Source organism: Ictidomys tridecemlineatus, chromosome 8 (assembly GCF_052094955.1).
Source record: "Ictidomys tridecemlineatus isolate mIctTri1 chromosome 8, mIctTri1.hap1, whole genome shotgun sequence".
Taxonomy (NCBI): domain Eukaryota; kingdom Metazoa; phylum Chordata; class Mammalia; order Rodentia; family Sciuridae; genus Ictidomys; species Ictidomys tridecemlineatus.
Window position 1 is genome coordinate 83,443,867 of NC_135484.1, and position 21,658 is coordinate 83,465,524.

The window sequence follows — 21,658 nt, forward strand, 5'->3', positions numbered from 1 at the left end:
TAATTTATTTAAGTATTTATATATGTCAGTATGGAATAATGTTTATTTTGTACTTTGGAGTATAGATACTAATTTATCTTTCTTTTTTTTTTTCTCAAAATTTTTTAGCTTTGGCCACCGGGAGCTTTTTATCTGCTCTTGTGTCACATTGACTACTCCATTATTTTGAGTTTTCAGTAAATCCTTCTTCCTGATACTACCAGATGTTCCAGATTTATCTTATATTTTTCCTGTCTCAGACTTAGAATGCACCATTTCTTTAAGAAGACCTAATTACTTTTATGAAAGCATGTTATTAGAATCTAAAATCTGGATGCCTGGTATACTCATTGTTACTAGGATGCCATTGCTTTTAGACACTCTAGTTAAAGCTAGGAAATACATGTGTCCCTAGTAACCTGTGTATATACACATGTCTGTAATTATTAATGTATTATAAATTAATATGTGCATGTATTTCCATATGTGTCCAGACTTTATACCAATCTTGATGTCTGTGTCTCTAATCCAGTACCTCATGGTTCATTCTAGACTTTTCTACCTACCTCTCCGAATTTTTTTTCTCCAATAAGAAATACCAGGAATTTCACTATTCACCATTCACTTACTTATTGTTTAATCCCATTGTTTGTGCATAACAGTTTCAGAATTTAAAAGGTATACTTCCAAGAAAAAAAGAACTATCAAAATACAGTGCTTATGTATAGTTTCTTTTGTCTTTAGTTTAACATTTTGCAGTCATTTCCAAAGTTACCTCAGCAGTATCTTCCTTCACCCTTTAAGTGAGTTTCTGTCATACATTTTATAACAGAGTCTTGTGTAACAGTCTGCATCCCAATCTGGAATCACTTAACTTTTTAGTTGACTATATTTTGATTTGCATACATAAAAGTTCATTAGTTGTTCTGACAAATTCTTACTATTATATATGCACTCCACAGTACTATGCAGGATAATCTCATCACCCTTGAAAAATCCTGTTTGCTTTACCTAGTCAACATCTTCCCCATGCAATTCCTGACATGTACTGATATTTTTCCTATCTTTATAGTTTTCCTTTTCCACAATATTAAAGGAGTGCAATGATATCAGACATAGTCTTTTTGGAGTAGTTTTATTCACTTGAAAATATGTATTTGATATCTATTCATGCTGTTTTGTGAATTAGTAGCTCAATCTTGGTTATTGTGGTATGATATTTTATTGAATATTTTACCAACAATTGTTCCTTATGAGAAAATCTTGGGTGCTTCCAGTTTGGGGAAATGATGAAAAATCACTGTAAACATTTGTGAACAGGCTTTTTTGTGTGTGAACCTAAGTTTTCAAATAATCCGATGAAATACCTGGAAGTGCAATTGCTGGGATCATATGTTAAATCTTCATGTGGCTTTATATCAAAGTGATAAACTTTCTACCAAACTGGCTGCAACATTTTGCATTCCAGTGGCAATCCTGAGGGTGCTATTACTCCAAATTCTCACTAGTAATTGGTGTTGGAAGTGTTTTGGATTACCACCATCCTAATATGTGTGTAGTAATTTACATTTGCATTTACTAATGACTAATGATGTTGAGCATCTTTTCATATGTATATTTTATATCTATACATCTTCTTTGGTGAAAAGTCTATTCATATTTTTGAACATTTTTAAATTAGTATTTTTATTTTCTTATATTTGAGTTTTAAATATTATTTGTATATTCTGGATATAAGTCCTTTGTCAGATACTTATTTGTAATTGTATTTTCTCAAGCTGTGGTTCATTTAAATTTTTTTTCTTAACAATGCCTTTAACAGAGAAAATATTTTTAATTTCAATAAAGTTTAATTTATCAAATTTTTTCTTTCATAACAGTGCTCTTCATATTATACCCTAAAATCTATCAAGATTCAAGATCAGGCAACTTTTCTTCTATGTTTCTCCATGAATTTTTATAGTTTTGTATCTTTTAGATTGGTGATGATACATTCTTAGTGAATTTTTATATAAGGTATTATGTCTCTGTCATGATTCCTTTTTTTCCCATGTAACAATATCTAATTATCATTTCACTTTTCAAAAAAAAGATGATTCTTCACTGAATTACCATTATGACTTTGACAAGGGTCAGATGATAATATTTATGGGGTCAAGGTGTTTTCTGATAATGAGCACTCACAAAATAACATGATTTTCTTTCCCAAGCTTATATGTTTTAAAGCCTACAATTACATTTATACATGATATTCAGCGATAAATGTGTTGTAAATGTATTCTTCCATTTTAAATTATGGTTACATCAGAAGCACCTATTTCAATTTCTAGCCCTATTAATACTCAGATCTATTTCTAAAGCAGGACTTTGGTGGTTGCAAATGACTGAAGATGACATCAGAAGTATTTCAGGAGACAGCAGAGTTGGCTTCAGAATTATGCAAACGTGGGTTCAGATCCTTGTTGTGAACAATTTTTGTTTAACAACTTTTAACAAGATGTTTATCATGTGTTTTATTGTAGAATGGAGGTAAAGAGGACCACCTTTCACCTTGTGACATGCATTAAATGAATCTGTATCATATTTGACTTCCTGTAGCACTTGATACAGGTGCTCACATTCCCATTTAAAAACGGGTCTTACTTTTCTCTCTTTCATACATTCATGGATAATCAGTATTATTATTGTTAAATCAATAAATATTGTAGCTACTATCTGTCTTAAAAAACATGATAAATTCTGTTCAAACCTCCTGTGTAACATCCACAATTCCTTTATTATCTCTATCTTGAATTAAATAGTATTTTGAGTTTTCCATTAATCATTCTCATATGTACTCATGGTTTATATTTAACACTTTGTATTTTTAAAAAACTCAAAAATGTTAATACTTTTTTTTACCTTTCTACAACTTCTTAGACTCAATTAAAACATTTTAAAGATGTTAAAATTAATATATTTAAAAATTAATTCATTTAGTATTTTACCTTATTAATAATCCACAATTTATTATTTTTAATGAAAATTTGGATTGCTTTCATTCTTTGTTATTACAAACAGTATTGCTTATAATGAGGCCATAAAATATGCTTTTTTGTTGTTTTTTAGTATATCATGTAAAGATTTTTCAGGGTATACCAAGAAGTGGAATTGCTGAATCATAGTGCGTTCATATCTTAAATTTGTTGTATGTTGTTACATTGATAGCTCAGATGATTGATTATTCTAATATACATTTCCAACAAGAGTATTAAGAAGTTTCTATTTGTATATATCTTTGACAGAATTTTGTGCTGTTAAGTTTCTTGATTTCTATGAATTTAGTGTTTGCAAAATGGTAGCTTGTTTACTTTAAACTGATTTTCTTTTTCTTTCTTTTTCTTACTCCAAGTAAGGTTACACATCTTTTCTTAGGTTTATCCATCTTCTTCTTTATCTCTTGTCTATTCCTGATGTTTTTTTGTTTGTTTGTTCATAGGTTATTTTAAAAGTGTAATTTAGTGTAGAATAAATTGAAAACTTTCCTTTATGCATTATGCTTTGTGTATGTGTGTTTGTTGTGTGTTTGGGGTAGGGGCTTTATTTTCTTAATTCTTCTGCATCCTTATATCATAAAGTTACTTTCTAGTTCTTAAAAATCTTTTAAGGTTTTCGTTATTATGCTTTTTAATAGACCTGGGAATTTATTTTTGTTATACTGTGTAAAAAATTCTCAGATTCTAAGAGAGTAGAAATGAATGCATTGTAGAAGCTAGAGCTTCCAACTATTTACCCCCTAATTACCTTACTTGTACTGAGATTAATGCAAGTCCTTTAGAGTCACAAACTCACATTATCCACTAATCAAACCTCCCACTCAAGGGATCCATTCCATTATATACATGGTGATGAAAACTTAGTGAAGCATTGAGCACACTCTTACTTCTTGAATCAAAATCTACAAAAATATCCTTTTGAGAGGCAACCCAGGCAATTGTCCTCTAAACCAATTTATGTTAGAGTACTGTCTGTACCTAACAAGTCTTAAGAAAATATGTGGAGGGTCCAAATGAAAACATTATACATAGAGTTATATATTAAAAAGTTATATATAAACTTATACATAAGCTTATCTGAAGATTCAGCCATCATAATTTAAAGTATTGAACCAAGAGAATTAAAAATTATGTCCATGAATAACTTTTCACATGAATGTTCCTAATAATACTAGTGCTCAAATGATCATCGGCATGTGAGTGGGCAAATAGATTGTGATATGTATAATGGAATTCTGCTCACTAATAAAAAGGAGAAAATTATTGACATATACAATATGCACGTGTGAATCTCAAAATCATGTTAAGTGAAATGAGACAGATACAGACGTTTATAAGATATTACTAGAAAAGCAAAGCCTTACTAACTGAAAGAAATTCTGGGACAGCCAGGTACTGGGTCTGGAGAACACGACTGACTATGAAGTTGTATAAGGAAATACAACCACATGAAAGTATAAATTTTTAAAAAGTTGTTTAATTATATACTTGAAATTGGTGGATCTCATTGTATGTTAATTTTACTTCAATAAACCAAGTATAAATAAGGTGTTTAAATTTTAGGCTAGAGAAAGTCTCCAATACTTGAGACAGCTTGGTCAAATTTCAAGTTCACGACTCTTAAAAGAGAAACAACTTGATAGTAAAATCAAACAACAGATTGCAGTAAATAAAGTTTCTTGAATTAATGTCAAACAAGGAAAATTCTACTCACACTCAGACAAAGCCTTGAAAAAGTGCCAAGTAAACTGACATGCACTAAAATTGCAAAAAGGAACTAAACATCAAGTGTGTTAAGAAAGCTGAGATTTTTGAAAGATTTAAAGTCAGATTAAAACTTAAATATATGGTTTGGAGTCCATTGCTGGAATAGTTTAGGTTTTTACCCTCCTTTGATTTATATCATATCAGACACTTGTAATGAAAATAACATTATGAGAACAAGAATCGCATAAAATCAGTGACACAACTCATAGGTCTTCTCAGAATTGGCCCGCTCCTTGTGGAAAAAGACGGTCACCGTTCACGTGTAAAACGCTCGGGCTCGGGTGGGCAGCTCCCCCCATTCTGGACAACCAGAGTATTTGCTCAGAAAGATTTTCTTGAGAATTGTTATTACTTTTACACGGCAATGATGCAGTTAGGAAAATATGTTACTTTCCACATCACCATTCCTTATGTGATTGCACCCTTGTTAATATGAAAAACTTGTATCAGTGATGTCATCCACTATCCAGCAGGTGGCCCTTCACTGAAGATACCTTTATTTGCTTATTTTTTGAAAAGTTAATTCACTCTACTGAGCATCTACTTTTACCAGATAGTCTGCTGGGTGCTGGGCATACAATAGGGAAGAAATTAGAGCTCTTGACATCAGAGAGTGCAGTCTAGTGGAAGACAAAGACAAATTTAAAAAGTCAATTAAAAAATGCTAAGATGAATGATTTTATGGTACAGGGTGCTTTGAAAGAATATAGTAGGATCAGGGAAACTAAGAGAACATAAAAGTCACCATAATCATGAAATTTGAATCAAAATTTGGAAAATATCAATTATACCTTAATAAAAGCTAAGGGGATTAAATACAATGTTAAAGATTTTTGGAAAATGGCAAACCTCAATGTACATAAGACACAAAGGAAAATTGGAAATTAGTGGTTGAATCTTAAGAAAAAATTATTTTTGGAAAAAAAAGTAAAATGACAAAAGCCTTTGTTTACCAAATACAGACTCTATAGGTATATTATTATACACATATGGAAGGAAATTAAACATGTAGGGATAGTGGACATGGACAGTTGAAATGATGTGTTGAAACAGTCTACATATGTTATTTGAATTGGTTAATATTCAAAATAGATATTTCTTACTTTCTTTTCCATGAGCAAATATTGTCTTTCTCATGATTAGTCTACCATACTGATCTTTTTAATTCATATGATTATTTTTAAAAACTCATTTTAAGGTTTTTAAATATTAATTTAATCCTTAACTCTTAATTTTGCAACTAGCATAACTTGACTTCTTTCTTTTTCATTTCCACACTATCATTTTCTATCACTTTTTACAGATTTTTTTTTCTTTAAGTCAGAGTATTGATATTATTTTCTTCTTAGAGAGGAGGAACACTTAATTTCATGGACCACTTACTCTGTGCTGCACAGTGCTCAGGAGAGTCATGCACACTTCCAGAAAGCACTGTTCCCATCATGGTGCATTTGAGACAGTGTGCTTGTCAAGTGAGGTAATCCCCTGGAGTCTGTCCTCAACCTTATTCTCTGTGATATCTCCTGGTTTTCATTTTCAGGACACCTATCTTGTAAGCTCCAAGCTTCACATAGATAGCTGTTCAACAATGTCTCCCTCTGGCCATCTTAGTTATCTCAAACTGTCATTATGCTCCTAACTGGATTCATACTATCTAATGCTTGTTGGATGTTACTTTAAGATAATTTAGTAAGCATTCCCTCAACTTTCATAGAAAGCAGTCTTCAAGGTATAGTAGATAACCACTGTGGTGAAAAAAAAAAAAAAGAGATTCATGACTGAGAGAGCCCATCAGCAGCGTACACTCTGATGGTATTATAAATTACTTTCCAGATATTCACCATGATACTGTTCCATACAACAAAAACAGATCTATATTACATATATATATACTACATATGCACAAAAATACAGAAGACACATACACGTAGAATACCATTCAAAGGTCCTTGGAACTTTGATAGTTAACACACTAAGTGAGAAATCCTGAAAGCTTTCATCCAATGTGATTTATTTTCTTAAATAATCATACTTGAATTTTCTTGTGCAGAAGAACCATGAATAGTAGCAAGTTTGTGCTAGATAAAATTCTTGATTTTTTTTCAAATGTATTATTCTTCTCCACATTAATCTCTCTTTTTTATTTTCTGTATTTCTGATGCTTTGACACCTGGGGCCATATTGACCTTAGAGAGATTGCCCTTCCCAAGGTTGGTCAATTTCTAGGGATGGTAAAGGCTGGAGAGTTTCTTTCATACACAAGCTAGCCAATCCAGACCCTGTACCCTCAGAAGCTCCTCTATTGGGTTCTCACACAGAACTATTAATCCCTGCCCTAATGGCCATTGGAAACACCCTTAATTCCCCCACAACTCCTAAAATGACCATATTAGACAATTCTAAACCTGCACACCTTACTGACCTGTTCCTTCCTATGAAAACCACAATAAAGATTCTTGTATATGTCCCCTACCACATCCCCTTCCCAATCCATGATTCCTGACCTACTCAGCAGCTAGCTGTCTCTGTGATACCCTGTAGTGTGGCCTGCTCTGGCCTCTAGGGAACTAAGCATAAATCCCTCTAGAAAATTATCTTTTCAATTCTCATCTATTGGCCTTACTAAACCTGAAAAACAATAAAATCTGCTTTTTAAAAATTTCATTTGTTCTTTTTTTATATACATGACAATAGAGTATATTTTGGCATGTTTATACATACATGGAATATATAGTATTCTAATTAGGATCCCAGTCTTGTGGTTGTACATGATGTGGAGATTCATGGTGGTGTGTTAATATATGTACATAAGAAAGATATGTCAAATGCATTCCATTGTCTTTCCTTTCCTATCACTCCCCTTCCTTAATTCTCCTTTGTCTAATTCACTGAACTTTTCTTCCCCTCCTCCTTTTCTTGTGTGCTAGCATCTGCACATTAGAAAGAATATTTGACCCTTTTTTTGGGGGGGACTAGCTTACTTCACTTAGCATGATAATCTCCAGATCCATCCATTTACCAGAAAATGCCATAATTTCATCTTTTTATGGCTGAGTAATACTCCATTATATACATGTACCACGTTTTATTTATCCATTCATCTATTGAAGGACTCCAGGTTTGGTTCCATAGCTTTAGATATTATGAATTCAGTTTCTATAAACATTGATGTGGCCACATCAATGTAGTATGCTGATTTTAACTGTGGAGTGGTATAATTGGGTCAAATGGTGATTCCATTCCTAGCTTTTTGAGGAATCTCCATACTGCTTTCCAGAGTTGTTGCATCAATTTTCAGTCCTACCAACAATGTGTACCCTTTTCCTCACATCTTTGCCAATATTTATTGCTACCTCTATTCTTGATAATTGCCATTCTAAATGGAGCGAGATGAAATCTCAGTGTTGTTTTAATTTGCATTTGTCTAATTGCTAGAGTTGTTGAACACTTTTTCATATATTTGTTGATTGATTGTATTTATTCTTCTATAAAATGTCTGTTCAGTTCCTTAGCTCATTTATTGATTGAGTTATTTGGGTTTTTTTGGTGTTAGATTTTAAGTTCTTTATATATCCTGTAGAATAATGCTCCATCTGAGGTGCAGGTGGCAAAGATTTTCTCCCATTCTATAAGTTCTCTCTTTGTGTTTTTGATTGTTTCCTTTGTTGTGAAGAAGCTTTTTTAGTTTGATACTGTCCCATTTACTGATTCTTGATTTTACTTCTTATGCTTTAGAGGTCTTGTTGAGGAAGTCAGTTTCTAAGCTGAGATGATGTAGAGTTGGGCCTACATTTTCTTCTAGTATGCACAGGATCTCTGATTTATCAACTAGTCTTTGATTTGCTTTGAGTTAAGTTTTGTGCAGGTGAGAGAAAGGGGTGTAAATTTCATGCTACTACATATAGATTTCCAGTTTTCCAGAACCATTTGTTGAAGAGGCTATCTTTCCTCCAATGTATGTTTTTGGTGCCTTTATTTAGAATTAGGTAACTGTCTTTTTGTGGGTTTATCTCTGTGTCTTCTACTCTCTCCTATTGGACTTCACATCTGTTATGGTACCAATACCATGCTGTTTTGTACCTATAGCTATGCAGTATAATTTTAGTTCTGGTACTGTGATGCCTACTGCTTTGCTTTTCTTGCTAAGAATTGCTTCACTTATTCTAGGTCTCTTATTTCTCCAAAAGAATTTCATGACTGATTTTTCTATTTCTATGAAGAACATCATTGGAATTTTGATGGTAATTGGATTAAATCTGCATGGCACTTTTGGTAGTATGGCCATTTTGACGATATTAGTTCTGCCTATCCAAGAAAATGGGAGATCTTTCCATCTTCTAGGGTCTTCTTCAATATCTTTCTTTAGTGTTCTGTAGTTTCCATTATAGAGGTCTTTCACCTCTTTTGTTAGATTGATTTACAAGCTTTTTTTTTGAGGTTATTTTGTGAATAGGATGGTTTTTCTAATTCCTCTTTTAGTTGATTCATTATTAGTGTATAGGGACACAATTGATTTATAGTTGTTGATTTTATATCTTGCTACTTCGCTGAATTTGTTTATGAGTTCGAGAAGTTTTCTGGTATAGTTTTTTGGTCTTCCAAATATAGGATCATGTCATCATCAAATAGGAATAGTTTGAACTCTTCTTGTTCTATCAATATCACCTTAATCTCTTTCTTTTGCCTAATTGCTCTGACTAGAGTTTCAAGGACTTTGTTGAACTGAAGTGATGAAAGAAAATCTACATTTTTAAAACCTTGTTCCCCTTTCGAGGAAGAGCTGCATTTCATGGCTTATTAATGATGCCATTGCTGTCACATCTTGCAAAACTGAATTGAGCCATGTGTCCTTTTCTCTCTACAAAGTACAGACTATTGTCACGGAGGTTTATCAATCTCTTGATTCCAGTAGACTCTCTTCCACACAAGTAAATAGGGAAAATATATTCATTACTTGTTCTCTGGTGGAATGTCCTCTATTCTAGGGCTCCCACAACATAAATATACTACTTTGGTAAATTACAGCTAAAAACCATGTTCACATGTTTACTAATTAAGAGCTTTAAAAAAAAGCCTTAAAGACAGGATGTCTTTCTTATGTTGAAAAAATAAAATTAGTGTCTCCAAGAGCTTCATAGCTTTCCTGGTTATCAGCAGGTTGTGGTGGTGGTGGGTGTTTCTAGGTCTACTACCCATGATTTGGATTTCCAGAAATTTATGCATTGAGAGAAAAAAAACCTAATAGAAACTTAATAATAAAAGAGGAATTTAGTTGAAATTATACATGAATCAATGAATATTAGTTATATTTGCAGTTAGAAAAGAAAAAAATTAAGACAATTTATTTTGCTTTACATGAAGTTACAGTATATTCTCTGGGAATATATTGTGGAAAACTATTTTCTCTGGCCTCTTTCTAACATACATATTATGTTTTAGAATCAAGCTAATTGTATTTATTCCTTAATAGTTTTGTATCATTCCTTATTATATTAAAATATTTTTGAAAAGTTCTCATAGTTTAAAAGAATTCCAATTGAAATTTTCAAATAGAGATTCACCAAGGCTGCATTACAACTCTACCATTGTTTAGGAGGAATAATTTAGAGCTGGAAAGAATTTTTAGAGATTGCATAATCCAGATGTATATAGAAAAAAACTCAATGATATTAGGAAGTTTGCCCAAGATATCACAATAATCTCTTTGAGAAATGTGTCATTTTTCTAATAAATGAATGTTCTAGTTTATATTCCTAGAAAATGCTTCCACTCTGAACTCCCGAGTTCTAATGCATTCAGGAGAATTCAAATCCCTAGTGTACTCTGTAGCTTGAAAATAACCCTGAGTCATTTTTCTAGGAAAGTAATATAATGTTCTCTCTTGGAAGAGTTAAACCATTTGGGGTGGGGAATAATTGGAAGGAGCCATTATCATCCAAATTTTTAACAAAGTCGTAAAGGTAAAAATATAGTGAGAATTTCAGCGTCTAGTCATTCTGTCTGACCTCATGGAATCTGGGTAGATTTCAAGTATTAGTCTCACCAAAGCAAAGAGACCACCTTGAGATTACATCATATTTCCTCTTAATGGAAGGCTCTTGAGGCTTAGCCTTGCAATATATCTTTCATTGTTCCCAGAATATTAACAATTGGAAGCCAAAACCTTCTCCAAATCTATGAAAATAATTTAAGAACACTACAGAACATTTGGGCCTTTAAAAATAAAAACTTTAAAAGATCTCTGATGTTTGTAAAGGATTTCTTTTATTTATCATTGAAGGTTGGAATTACTTAAAGCAAATTTGCTTGGTTTTTCTTTAATGGAAGACTCCCAAAGTTCATGGTAGTTCTGAAAAATTAAGTCCTGAAATTTTCTTGGGCTTCTGGGCTATTGAAGCTGGACTGAGTTATGTTTATTAAATCCATCTCTGTATTTTTGGCAATTAGTTTCTTACACCTTGACTTTAAAAATCTGGGAATCATTGAGTGTCCGACCTTCAAAGTATACAAGGTTTATTTTTTATACATCAACATGCCTAATTACAGGTATTACTTTTTGAAATGCTTCCATTACGGATCCTCCAGGGATTCATACATGGCAAATACATTTAAAATACCATCTATCATCTGGACCCCTACTTTCAAGTACTCAGGCAAATGTTTTCGTAAACAATTGGCCCTTGAAGATATCCATTGAGCCAGGAAGCTCAGGTTTCATTGGACTAAGAGAATAAGCACATTCCAGAGAAGAGGATTCTCTGAGGACAAAGCTGTGAGTCAAGGTTCACCACATGCTGTCATTAATCAGTCTGAATCATGTGATGTCATAGACTCAAGGTCAAGAAGAATATTTAAATCCCACCTCCAGAGAACCCCTTTACAGCTTCTTGGATATTCTGTAAAATTTTTCTTCTAATTTTAAAGATTCAGGAAACTATTATGAAGTACAAAATTGGAAGACCAACTATATAAATCAAGAATTTAGTGTTCTAATCAACAAAGAAAAGAATTAAGTTCCTCTAACATGTGCTGAATAGTCTAGATAATTTTGATTACACATCATAGTAGGCAGCAATAAATAATAACTACCAATGATATTGGTGACATTTTCACAGATATTTTGAACATTTTGGGGGGTCACTTGAAATGGTGATTGGCTGAAAGTTACTGCTCTGACTCTCTACTCAAGAAATTGTAATAAAAACCACTTGAAGTATATGTTAAAAGCATGATTCCTAAACATCACTCAGTAGGAGTGCCAGACTAAATACAGGATACCAATAAATTTGAATTTCAAATAAGCAATAAATAAAAGCAGCCTTATATTTTATTTAAATAAACAATAAATAATTGCATTTTAAAATTTTTATTTTCTAAACCTAGCAAAATGCAGAGAATGAACCCTATTTTTAGTTAGAATCCTGTGTAGTATTATTATTATTATCAGAAAAGTTAGAGAAATATTGCTGGAAATGAATGGCTAGACTCCCCTCATAAGCCACTACCCCCCAGGAACAGATGTCTAAAACACAGGGCTCCAGAGGCTTCCAGTAGAAGGATATGCCCAAATTCCAGGTTTTAGAAGTTCTAAGTCAGTTTTAAATGTTTTCTTCTGAAAACACTTGGATGAGAGATTTATCATCTTTTATTGAGAAATTAAGATCAATCAAGTTATCCTGAGTTGTACACTATAAGCAGAGCCTTTGGTCTGGCCAGGGTAGAAAGCAAGTGGTATCAATTTATCTTTCACTTAAAATCATTTTTTTTCCTGCTCTTTTTCACAGTAGTTCTCTATAAAGAAGTGCCTGGATTAGGTAATATTACCTGCTTACATGAATATTTATAATTACACATATTTATACTTATAAACCTGTATATATGGATATAATTATTTAATATTGCACCTATATGTGTATATCTGCATGTATGTGTATAGATATATACATATATAAACATGAATGTGTGTGAATGATATATAAGAGATTTGCTTTAGAATAACCTGCATTGAGTGTAAAGGATATAGATATAAATGAAAGATGATGGTCCATGAGTTGATAATTATGCCATGTTATATATTTGAGTGTCTCATATTATTCTATGTTAGTGTATGTTTAAAATGTTTTATAATGAAAAATTTCCAAAAACCTCTATTAACTCCCTCTTATATAATAAACAGTATTTAATGCAAGAAAACTGCAGTAAACCAAAATAACTTAATTATCTATCTAGTATATCTATCTAGTATATATCTGTGCTGGAGTCTTCTTTAAATAAATCTCTATCTAGTACTTCATGTCCTGAATTTTGTAATGACATCCCCATAAGCCTTCATTTGTTAAATTTAGCCTTGATTATCAGTTGAATGGAGTACTTCAGCTTTTGATTCTGTTTATCAATAAAAGCTATAATCTGAAAGCTTAATTTGAAATTCATTTTCTAACTGTGTAAACCTAGAAAGGCATTTATACTGTAGCAGAATCTTTGCATCTTCAAAGTCCTGACTCTATCAGTTTAAAACAGACTCTTGCAACTTTGAAGTCCTGGCTCTATTGTTTAAACATTGGTAAGCTTAACCTGTCTAAACTTTGGTGTTCTATTTGTAATTGAAGTTTGTCTTACTCTATTCCTGCTGCTATAACAAAACACAGTAGACCATGTAATATATAAACAACAGACAATTTATTTCTCATGGTTCTGGAGGCTGGAAGTCCAAGGTCAAAGTACTGTGACTATGTCTGATAAGGGCCCATTTCCTGGTTCCTGGTTCATAGCTGGATGATTTTCATTGTGTCTTCATATAACAAAATGGTCAAGGGAGCTTGTTTGAGTCTCCTTTTTAAAGATAAGAATCCCACTAACACATCTCCCAAAGGCCCTACTTCCAAATACCATTAAATGAGGAATTAGGTTTCAACATATACATTTTTGGGACATAAACAAAATGTCCCCAAAAGTGATGGTTGGTGTGAGGATTAAGTTAATTAGCACATAACAGATGTTAAGAAAAAAAATGTCTGAAACACTATAGGCATTCAATGAATAGAGTGTTCTGTCGGGCATGATGGCACCTGTAGCTCAGGAGGCTGAAGCAGAAGAATCACAAGTTCAAAGCCAGGCTCAGCAACTTAGCAAGGCCCTAAGCAACTTATTGAGACCCTGTCACAAAATAAAAAAATAAATAGGGGAGGGGATGTGGCTCAGAGGTTAAGCACCCCTGGATTCAATCCCTGGTACTAAAACAACAACAAAAAGGATAGAGGGTTTTATTAGTTTCCTAGAGCTGCCTTGGTAACTTAAACCAACAGAAACCTACTCTCTCAAGGTTCTAGAGGATAGAGGTTTGGTGTCGGCAAGCTCAGGCTCCCTCTGAAGCCTCTAAGGAAGACTCGCTCTTTGCTTCTTCCTAGCATCTAGAGGTTCCCGGCAATCCTTGGTGTTCTTTGACAGTAGCTGCATCACTCCAATCTCTATCTCTGACTTCATATGGCTGTTTCTCTCTATTTGTATCTGAGCATCTCTAAAGATTTTTTCCCCTAATAGGACAGCAGCCATTGAAGTTGGGGTCTGTCCTAATTGAGTGTGACCTAATTTAAATTCAATTACATCTGCAGAGATTTTATTTCCAAATAAGGTCATATTCACAGTAACGAATTGTGCAGGACTTTATCTTTTGAAAGAAATACAATTCAACCGATGACAGGAGTCGTATTACTTGAATAACTCAATCTTGTTTCTTAACCCTCAAGATAAAGCTGCTAACATCCTCTTCTCAGTGGTTATGAGACTTAAATGAGATATGTGAGAAATCCTACCATGTGCCTGTCTGACATCTCTGACAGGCACACAACATGAATTTCCTTTTCCTTTAGAATCCATCCATCCATGACATGGTCTATTTTTATATGCTATTTCTAAACACAAGATCCCAGTTTAGAAGTTCAAGTATATGCGTAGCAGCTGGGAAAACACAACCTCTGTCACCTGCATTCATAGATTGGATTTGATTGATTTGATGAACAGTGGATCAGCTGACTAGATGTGTAACTGTGCACCAAGCCCTTTCCCTTTAGCCCACTGAGTCCATCTGTGCTTTCCTTTAGAAAGGGAGAAAAGCAATCAGGAGAAATAGTCTTACTATTCTCTGCTTCAGTGGCCTATAATAATGAATTTTTTTTGAAAGAAGATGTGCTTAGTTTTTCCCATATAAAGATAGGAAATAAATCTGGGCACAGTGGCACACATCTGTAATCTCCGTGGCTTCAGGAGGCTGAGGCACAAGGATCAAGAGTTCAAAGCCAGCCTCAGCAAAACCAACGTGCCAAGCAACTCAGTGAGCCCCTGTCTCTAAATAAAATATGAAATAGGGCTGGGGAGGTGGCACAGTGGTTGAATGCCCCTGAGTTGAATCCCCAGTACCAAAAAAAAAAGGAAATTAGTGCCTTTTCTGGGATGAACCAAAAGATCTGCCCCCCCCCCAATTTGGATAGTAGGACAGATGTTTTAACCATTACAGTGGACCAGAACATCCTAAGTTTCTAAAGAACATAGAGTCTTGTCTCTGGGGAGGAAATGAGACCAAAAAGGTAAATTTGAGGGGATCCTAAAGCAAGCATGTCTGTGCTTTGTTTCTAGTTGTGGTCCAGGAATCCACCAGCTATGTAAGAAGGCCTGTATCCATAATGAAGCATAGCTATGGGGCAGTGAGGGCAGAACATTTAGGCTGTAGGGACTGGAGGAAAGCCCCTCAGCATGTAGCAGGCATGGAAGAAGGCAACTAGAGACTGAAAAGGGCCTCGAAGTTCAAATGGGAAGAAAGGTATGTGAACTTGGATAACAGGTGTCATGGTAAACTTAGAGACCCCAGCACGAATAGTACATGCTGATAATAATCAAACAGGAAGCATTATATCTCAGTCAAAGCTGGTTTGAAGAGATGAAGAGATGATCAAGGACCAGATATTACTTGTCACCAATGCCAGGAACCACTACATGCTCCCTAGGACCTCAGGAGAGGGGAGCAGAAAACTTTAAATCCTTAATTTATAAAAGTTAAAACGGAATAGATCAAGTATTCACAGATGAGTTTACTAGATCTTGAATAGATGTTTTGTAACATCAGTATACAGAGGAGCCCAAGATAGAAATTGCATTTCATAGAAAGTGACTTCTTCCATTCATCTGGGGCACATGGCATTTTTTTTTTTCTGCTGCTTTCTGCATTTTGTGTTCTTCTTTGCCAAAACACTGGCTTTATCTGCACTTTTACACATAGGTTAGTCCTGGTTGTATCAAATTGTGCTCTTGGTCCATGGATCTGCTTGGTTTTGATGTTACAGTGTAAACTGAAGATTTACCTGCATATATTAGAGTTCCCAAAGAATCTGGCTATTCAATGGAAATGTGTCCACAGTTGATAAATCTTTGATTATTAGTATACTGGAATTAGGATCAAGTTTTACTAGCCTGGTTTTATATCCACAATAGATAGAGAAAAAAGAAAGAAGAAGGACAAGGAGAGAAGAGGGACTAGGAAAGGAAAGATAAGAAGAGAGGAGAGAGTGGGGAGGGAAGAGGGAGAAGACAAATATGTCAAACATGAATTTTAGAAAACCTACATATTTGAGGCAGAAAATGACTCCACTCTACTTTGTGTAAACAACTTGATGGATTACTTCTTACAGTCAGTTTGAAGTTTGGGAAAGCATCATTAGGCAACAATGATGGAAAAACATAGTATCATAGTCTAACTCCACCTCAGCAGCTGACACGAATTCATCACAACAAAACAAGAATTAAAAAGCATCATTTTTGATTTGTTATTTACTAATTTGTTCATATCCACATCAGCTTTTCTCTGTGAGTCACAGGGCGGGGTGCTGGAGATTGTTCAGAAAGATATAGTCCATGTCCTTGATTATGTAGGAAAATTTCAATGGGAAACCAGTTGTCATCTAAGATGACAATTGTTGTGATGGAGGAAGCACAGAGTACTCCAAGAGGACAAAAGAAATGCACCCAATTCAAAATCTAAGGAGACACATGGGGCATATTTTTCCTTTTGAAAAAGCTAAGTAAATAAATACAGAAGAAAATATGTTCTTGTTCTCTGTAATCTCAGATAAGATTTCATCTCTATTCTGAATGGAATGAATTCAATGTAAATTTGAGAAAACCTTTTAGTGGCCTTGATAATTGTGTTAACTTTCCATTGCTGTGACCAAAACACCCAACAAGAAGAACCTAGAGAAGGAAAAGTCTATTTGGGCTCACATTCTCACAGGTTTAGCCTAGTTGAATGGCTCCATCTCTAGGAGTCCAAGGTAAGGCAGAACATCATGGTAGGAAGAGTGTGAAGGAGGAAAGCTACTCAGTTTTTATGGCAGGGAAGCAGAGTGAGAGGAGGAGCTCTCATAGGGTAATTATCTATCTCACCTCCTGCATTAACACAAGAGCTTTTATGAGCCACCTCACATCCAAAACATAACAATAATAATGTAAAACTGTAATGTACAGACTTGTGAATTGTGAGTGTAGGAATCAGGAATATATAAAGAGTAGTGATTATTCTGCTGCCTCCATTTGTCAGTCAACCAGGGTTTTCTTAAAAACCTGAAAGGTAGCCTCCTCACTAGCAGCACCTTGACATCTGCTCTGATGGAAGTATTTTAAACACTGTAAGCCTATTAACATTCTCTTTGTGTACATAGTCACATAATTTAGGAAGAGTGCAGCAATATATAAAAAGCAAATGATTCATATATTTTCACAAAGAAGAAATTCTGATTTAAAAATGAAAATAGATTTTAGTAATATTTTTAAATAGGCATAGTTGATTCAACTAAGGACCACTCATTGTATAATGCCTGTATCATATATTGACTGAAAAACCACATGGCCAGTTGAAGCAGAGAGTTTTATGCCACATGCCATTGCTCAATTATATAGAAATAGTTTGACATTCACTCCTTCAAAATGAAGCAATTGTAATAAAATGTGGACGCCATATTCTCTTTTTTTTTGTAGTGATGTTTCATATATTTCCTTTCCCTCCTTCAATAGTAAAAGGCAAAGGAAGTGTATAATAATATAATCTCTCTCTTCTCTCTCTCTCTCTCTCTCTCTCTCTCTCTCTCTCTCTCTCTCTCTCACACACACACACACACACACACACACAGCTTGTTCTAATCCATTAAGACTGCTTATTGAGAGACAATATTGTATATTTATGAAGTCACATTTCATTTACTTTATCTGGGCATAAAAGAAGATTGTTTCTGGCCTCTTTGGCAGCCTTCTGGACTTGGAATGTGATGAAAATGATGTCTGTACATTCCTTTTATGCCTTGCTGTAGCCATTCTTCACAATTGCCATATTCACCCTTCTTCTGTGGTAAAATTAGAGACTGCAAGTTGAAGATAGCAGTGTCTCAGCATGGAGGGAACCTGGGCCCATGAGTACCTGCTGCTAAGGTGAACTGCCAAGGAGTATAACTACATATATCGTCACGTGGGTGAGAAGCAAACCATCAGTGTGTTAAGTCAACAAGCTATAGGTGCTTATCTATTACAGAGCTGAGTTTGTCTGGACATAGACACTGCCTTGTAATTCAATTATATAAGCTGATTTTCTTATCCAGATATGTGCTTTCAGTAATGATTGATAAATAACCTTGAACTTCTTCCCATTTTCCACTGAAGGTAATCTGAATATAGCTTCAAATAATAAGTGAAATTAAAACACTGAACAAAGAAAAGTCCCACTGTCATGTAATTACTGATACAAACTAAGCATGCAATAACAAGATCAAACAAATGAAAATATTTCTTTATGAAAATGTTTTTACTTCTAAAACTAAAGAAAGGAAAAAACCAACCCAACAGAAAAATACAGAAAGTTGGAAAGAGAAGAAAACTAGTCATTTCATATAAATAGAAATATCTCTTAATCATTTGGAAAGATACTCAAACAAAGAGGAAAACTGCATCAAAATACTGTTTCTCACTCTAAAAAAGTTAGAAACAAAGTTCCACAGCATACTCACACTTTGTTGAAGAAACTGTGGAGTCACAACACCTTTGTACATTGTTAGTGAGCTTATACATACTCTAATAAGAAATTTCTTATTTCTTGGGCTGGGGATGTGGCTCAAGCGATAGCGCGCTCGCCTGGCATGCGTGTGGCCTGGGTTTGATCCTCAGCACCACATACAAACAAAGATGTTGTGTCCGTTGAAAACTAAAAAATAAATATTAAAATTCTCTCTCTCTCTCTAAAAAGAAATTTCTTATTTCTAATAAATATAGAAATTTGGAAATATCTAGAAATATTATATATCCATTTATGTTTTGACTTAGAAATTCTATTTCTAGCAATATAACTCAAAATATGTACTCAAAATATGCATTTTTGTTTGCATAGACTATTCAAAACAAAGTTATTTGTAATATAAAAAACTGGATGCAACCTAGGTATCTATCAATAGGCGACAAGTGGAATCACTGTTAATATATCCATCCTAAGGTGGGGGAAAATGCAAGCCAGAAAAAAAGGTGTGCAGTTGGCTGCTTTTTAGCTTTAAAATGGGACACACACACACACACACACACACACACACACACACACACACACCAGTATTAGAAAAATAGAAAATAAAGAGTTAAAAATAAAATTTTCACATACAATTACTTTTCAGGATTAAATATCAAATATACCTGTAGATATAGCATCTATTTGGCAGGAACTCAACAAACATACAATTATTAATCCTTTAATTCCCTTAATCCCCTTAAAATATCATTTGCTAGAATATGTAGGTTGCTTTGAGTTATATATATTTGACTCTTCAGCCAGAGAAAGGTTTTGGTGGTGCCCTCAGCAGGCTCACATAGAGATTACCATTGAGTACCTACTTGCTTTATTTGATAGTATTAATAACCACATAAGGCAGTTATTTTTATCTTTTTTCCATTTTTATTACTAATAAAAAAAAAGTCTTAGGAAACCAAGTCTTTGAAACTAAGTCTCAGAAAAAGGCTGAAAACCTGTTCTTGTTCAGGCGTGGTAAGCTGCAACACTGGGATTCAAATCAAATCTGTCTGAAGGTAAGCTCTTTCCAGCCTGCTTTGCCTTTCCAAGAAAGGCCTACCACATCACACTGACTGAAGTCTAAAGTCCCACTATTACAGATTTATTCCTATAGCTTACCTCTTTTCTCTGTTCACATGTAACATGCAGAAGTTCTTGCAATGACTAGTCATTGTTCTCTTAGACACGGAGAAAAAAAATGTATATTTTCATTTGGAAGTATTAGACTTACATTTTACATCATAGTTTGTGTTTTCTGGATCATTCTCAGAATCAAGAAGCCATCTTTTCCCCATGATAGCATTTAGCTCAGGGTAGAATTTGAATACGAAGATGCATTTGCGTATGCATATTGGCAGAATAGTACAGGACATTCAGTGAAAATTGTACCTAGTTCAACTACTTTGGAGAAAGTTTCTCCAATAAACAAAAATCCACAGGATTAACTTTATAGCAACTTGTCCCTGTATCTTCTGCTTATTTTTCCAGAATGCAATTTTTGATATGAGGTTGTTTAAATCTTATTTCAGACTCCTGTATGTATCCAGATGAATTGTAAAGAATTGAGAAATCATCTTGTGGGTTGTAAAATTAAACCCTGTTTTAACATAATTCATAAAACTTGGCAAGATAATTCTGAGCTTTTAAGATACAGCCCCAATTCACCATTTTCTGTTCCTAATTTTGAATTCTGGAAAATCAGATGTGATAAGTTAATTCACATTTTCTTAATTATGTAAACATTCTTTTCTAATATAAGACTGTGCATCTGATAAAATGTAAAATGGATGAAGTAGAGGGAGGAAAATGAATTAAATGTAATAAGAAAAGGAAATGCCATAATAGGTGGTTACCATATGGTACATATTCTAGGAATTGTTTTTGCATGTTTGGAAATAGCTATCTCTTATGCGAATCATTTATTATTATAAAAACATTTGGTGTGGTTGAAAAGAAATATTGTTTATATGAGTTATCCATATTTGCAACAATTTCAAGGAAAATTAACAGGGTTGATTATGAAAACAGGTTGGTCACATTTATAACATCCTGAAAGCTCTGGTACAAAATCCTAGTTATACTTTTTTTCTATGGTAGTATTTTCTATGTATTTTTATTCATATTATTCAAATTTCTTAGAAAATGAATAAAGAAAATACTGTGACTATATGAATATATAAATTAACTCAAATGCATGCATACAAATGTAAATTATTTTCCAGATTTTTTTTTAAATTTCCAAAATCTTAATGTTGATGATGAGTACATAATGACAGGTACAAGTCTTAAAACTAAGGATTAGGTTTGGAAAAACTTTCTGCAACAGGAATGGATAACTTTTCAAATATATGAATGATTGTATAACCGATTTCCTTAAAATAACTAACTGATTAATGGAAACAAAGGGAAAGGAGAAAGAAAACATATACTATTAAGACACCTTGATTTTATTTCATAGAAGTCCCCATACCACCGCTACTTTGCTATCACCCCCCGCCCCCACAAACAAAAGTATTCCTTGAAATTTTATTGAAATATGTGTTTCAAATGAGAAACTTTAGAACATACAAAATTATCTGTTTTGCCAATTATTGATGCCTTGAAGACTCCAGGACTTTCAAGTTTCTTTCTAGATTATTTTTGTAGTTTCTGAGTCCATTTTCAACATGGGCATGTAGGATGCTTGGTTAATTTTACCTACAGGTAAAGCTATCTACTTTGTTTCAATAGAATGATATTTTTAGTTCATCCTTTCTCCAGCTACAGACTTCAATAATTGGATGACATACAA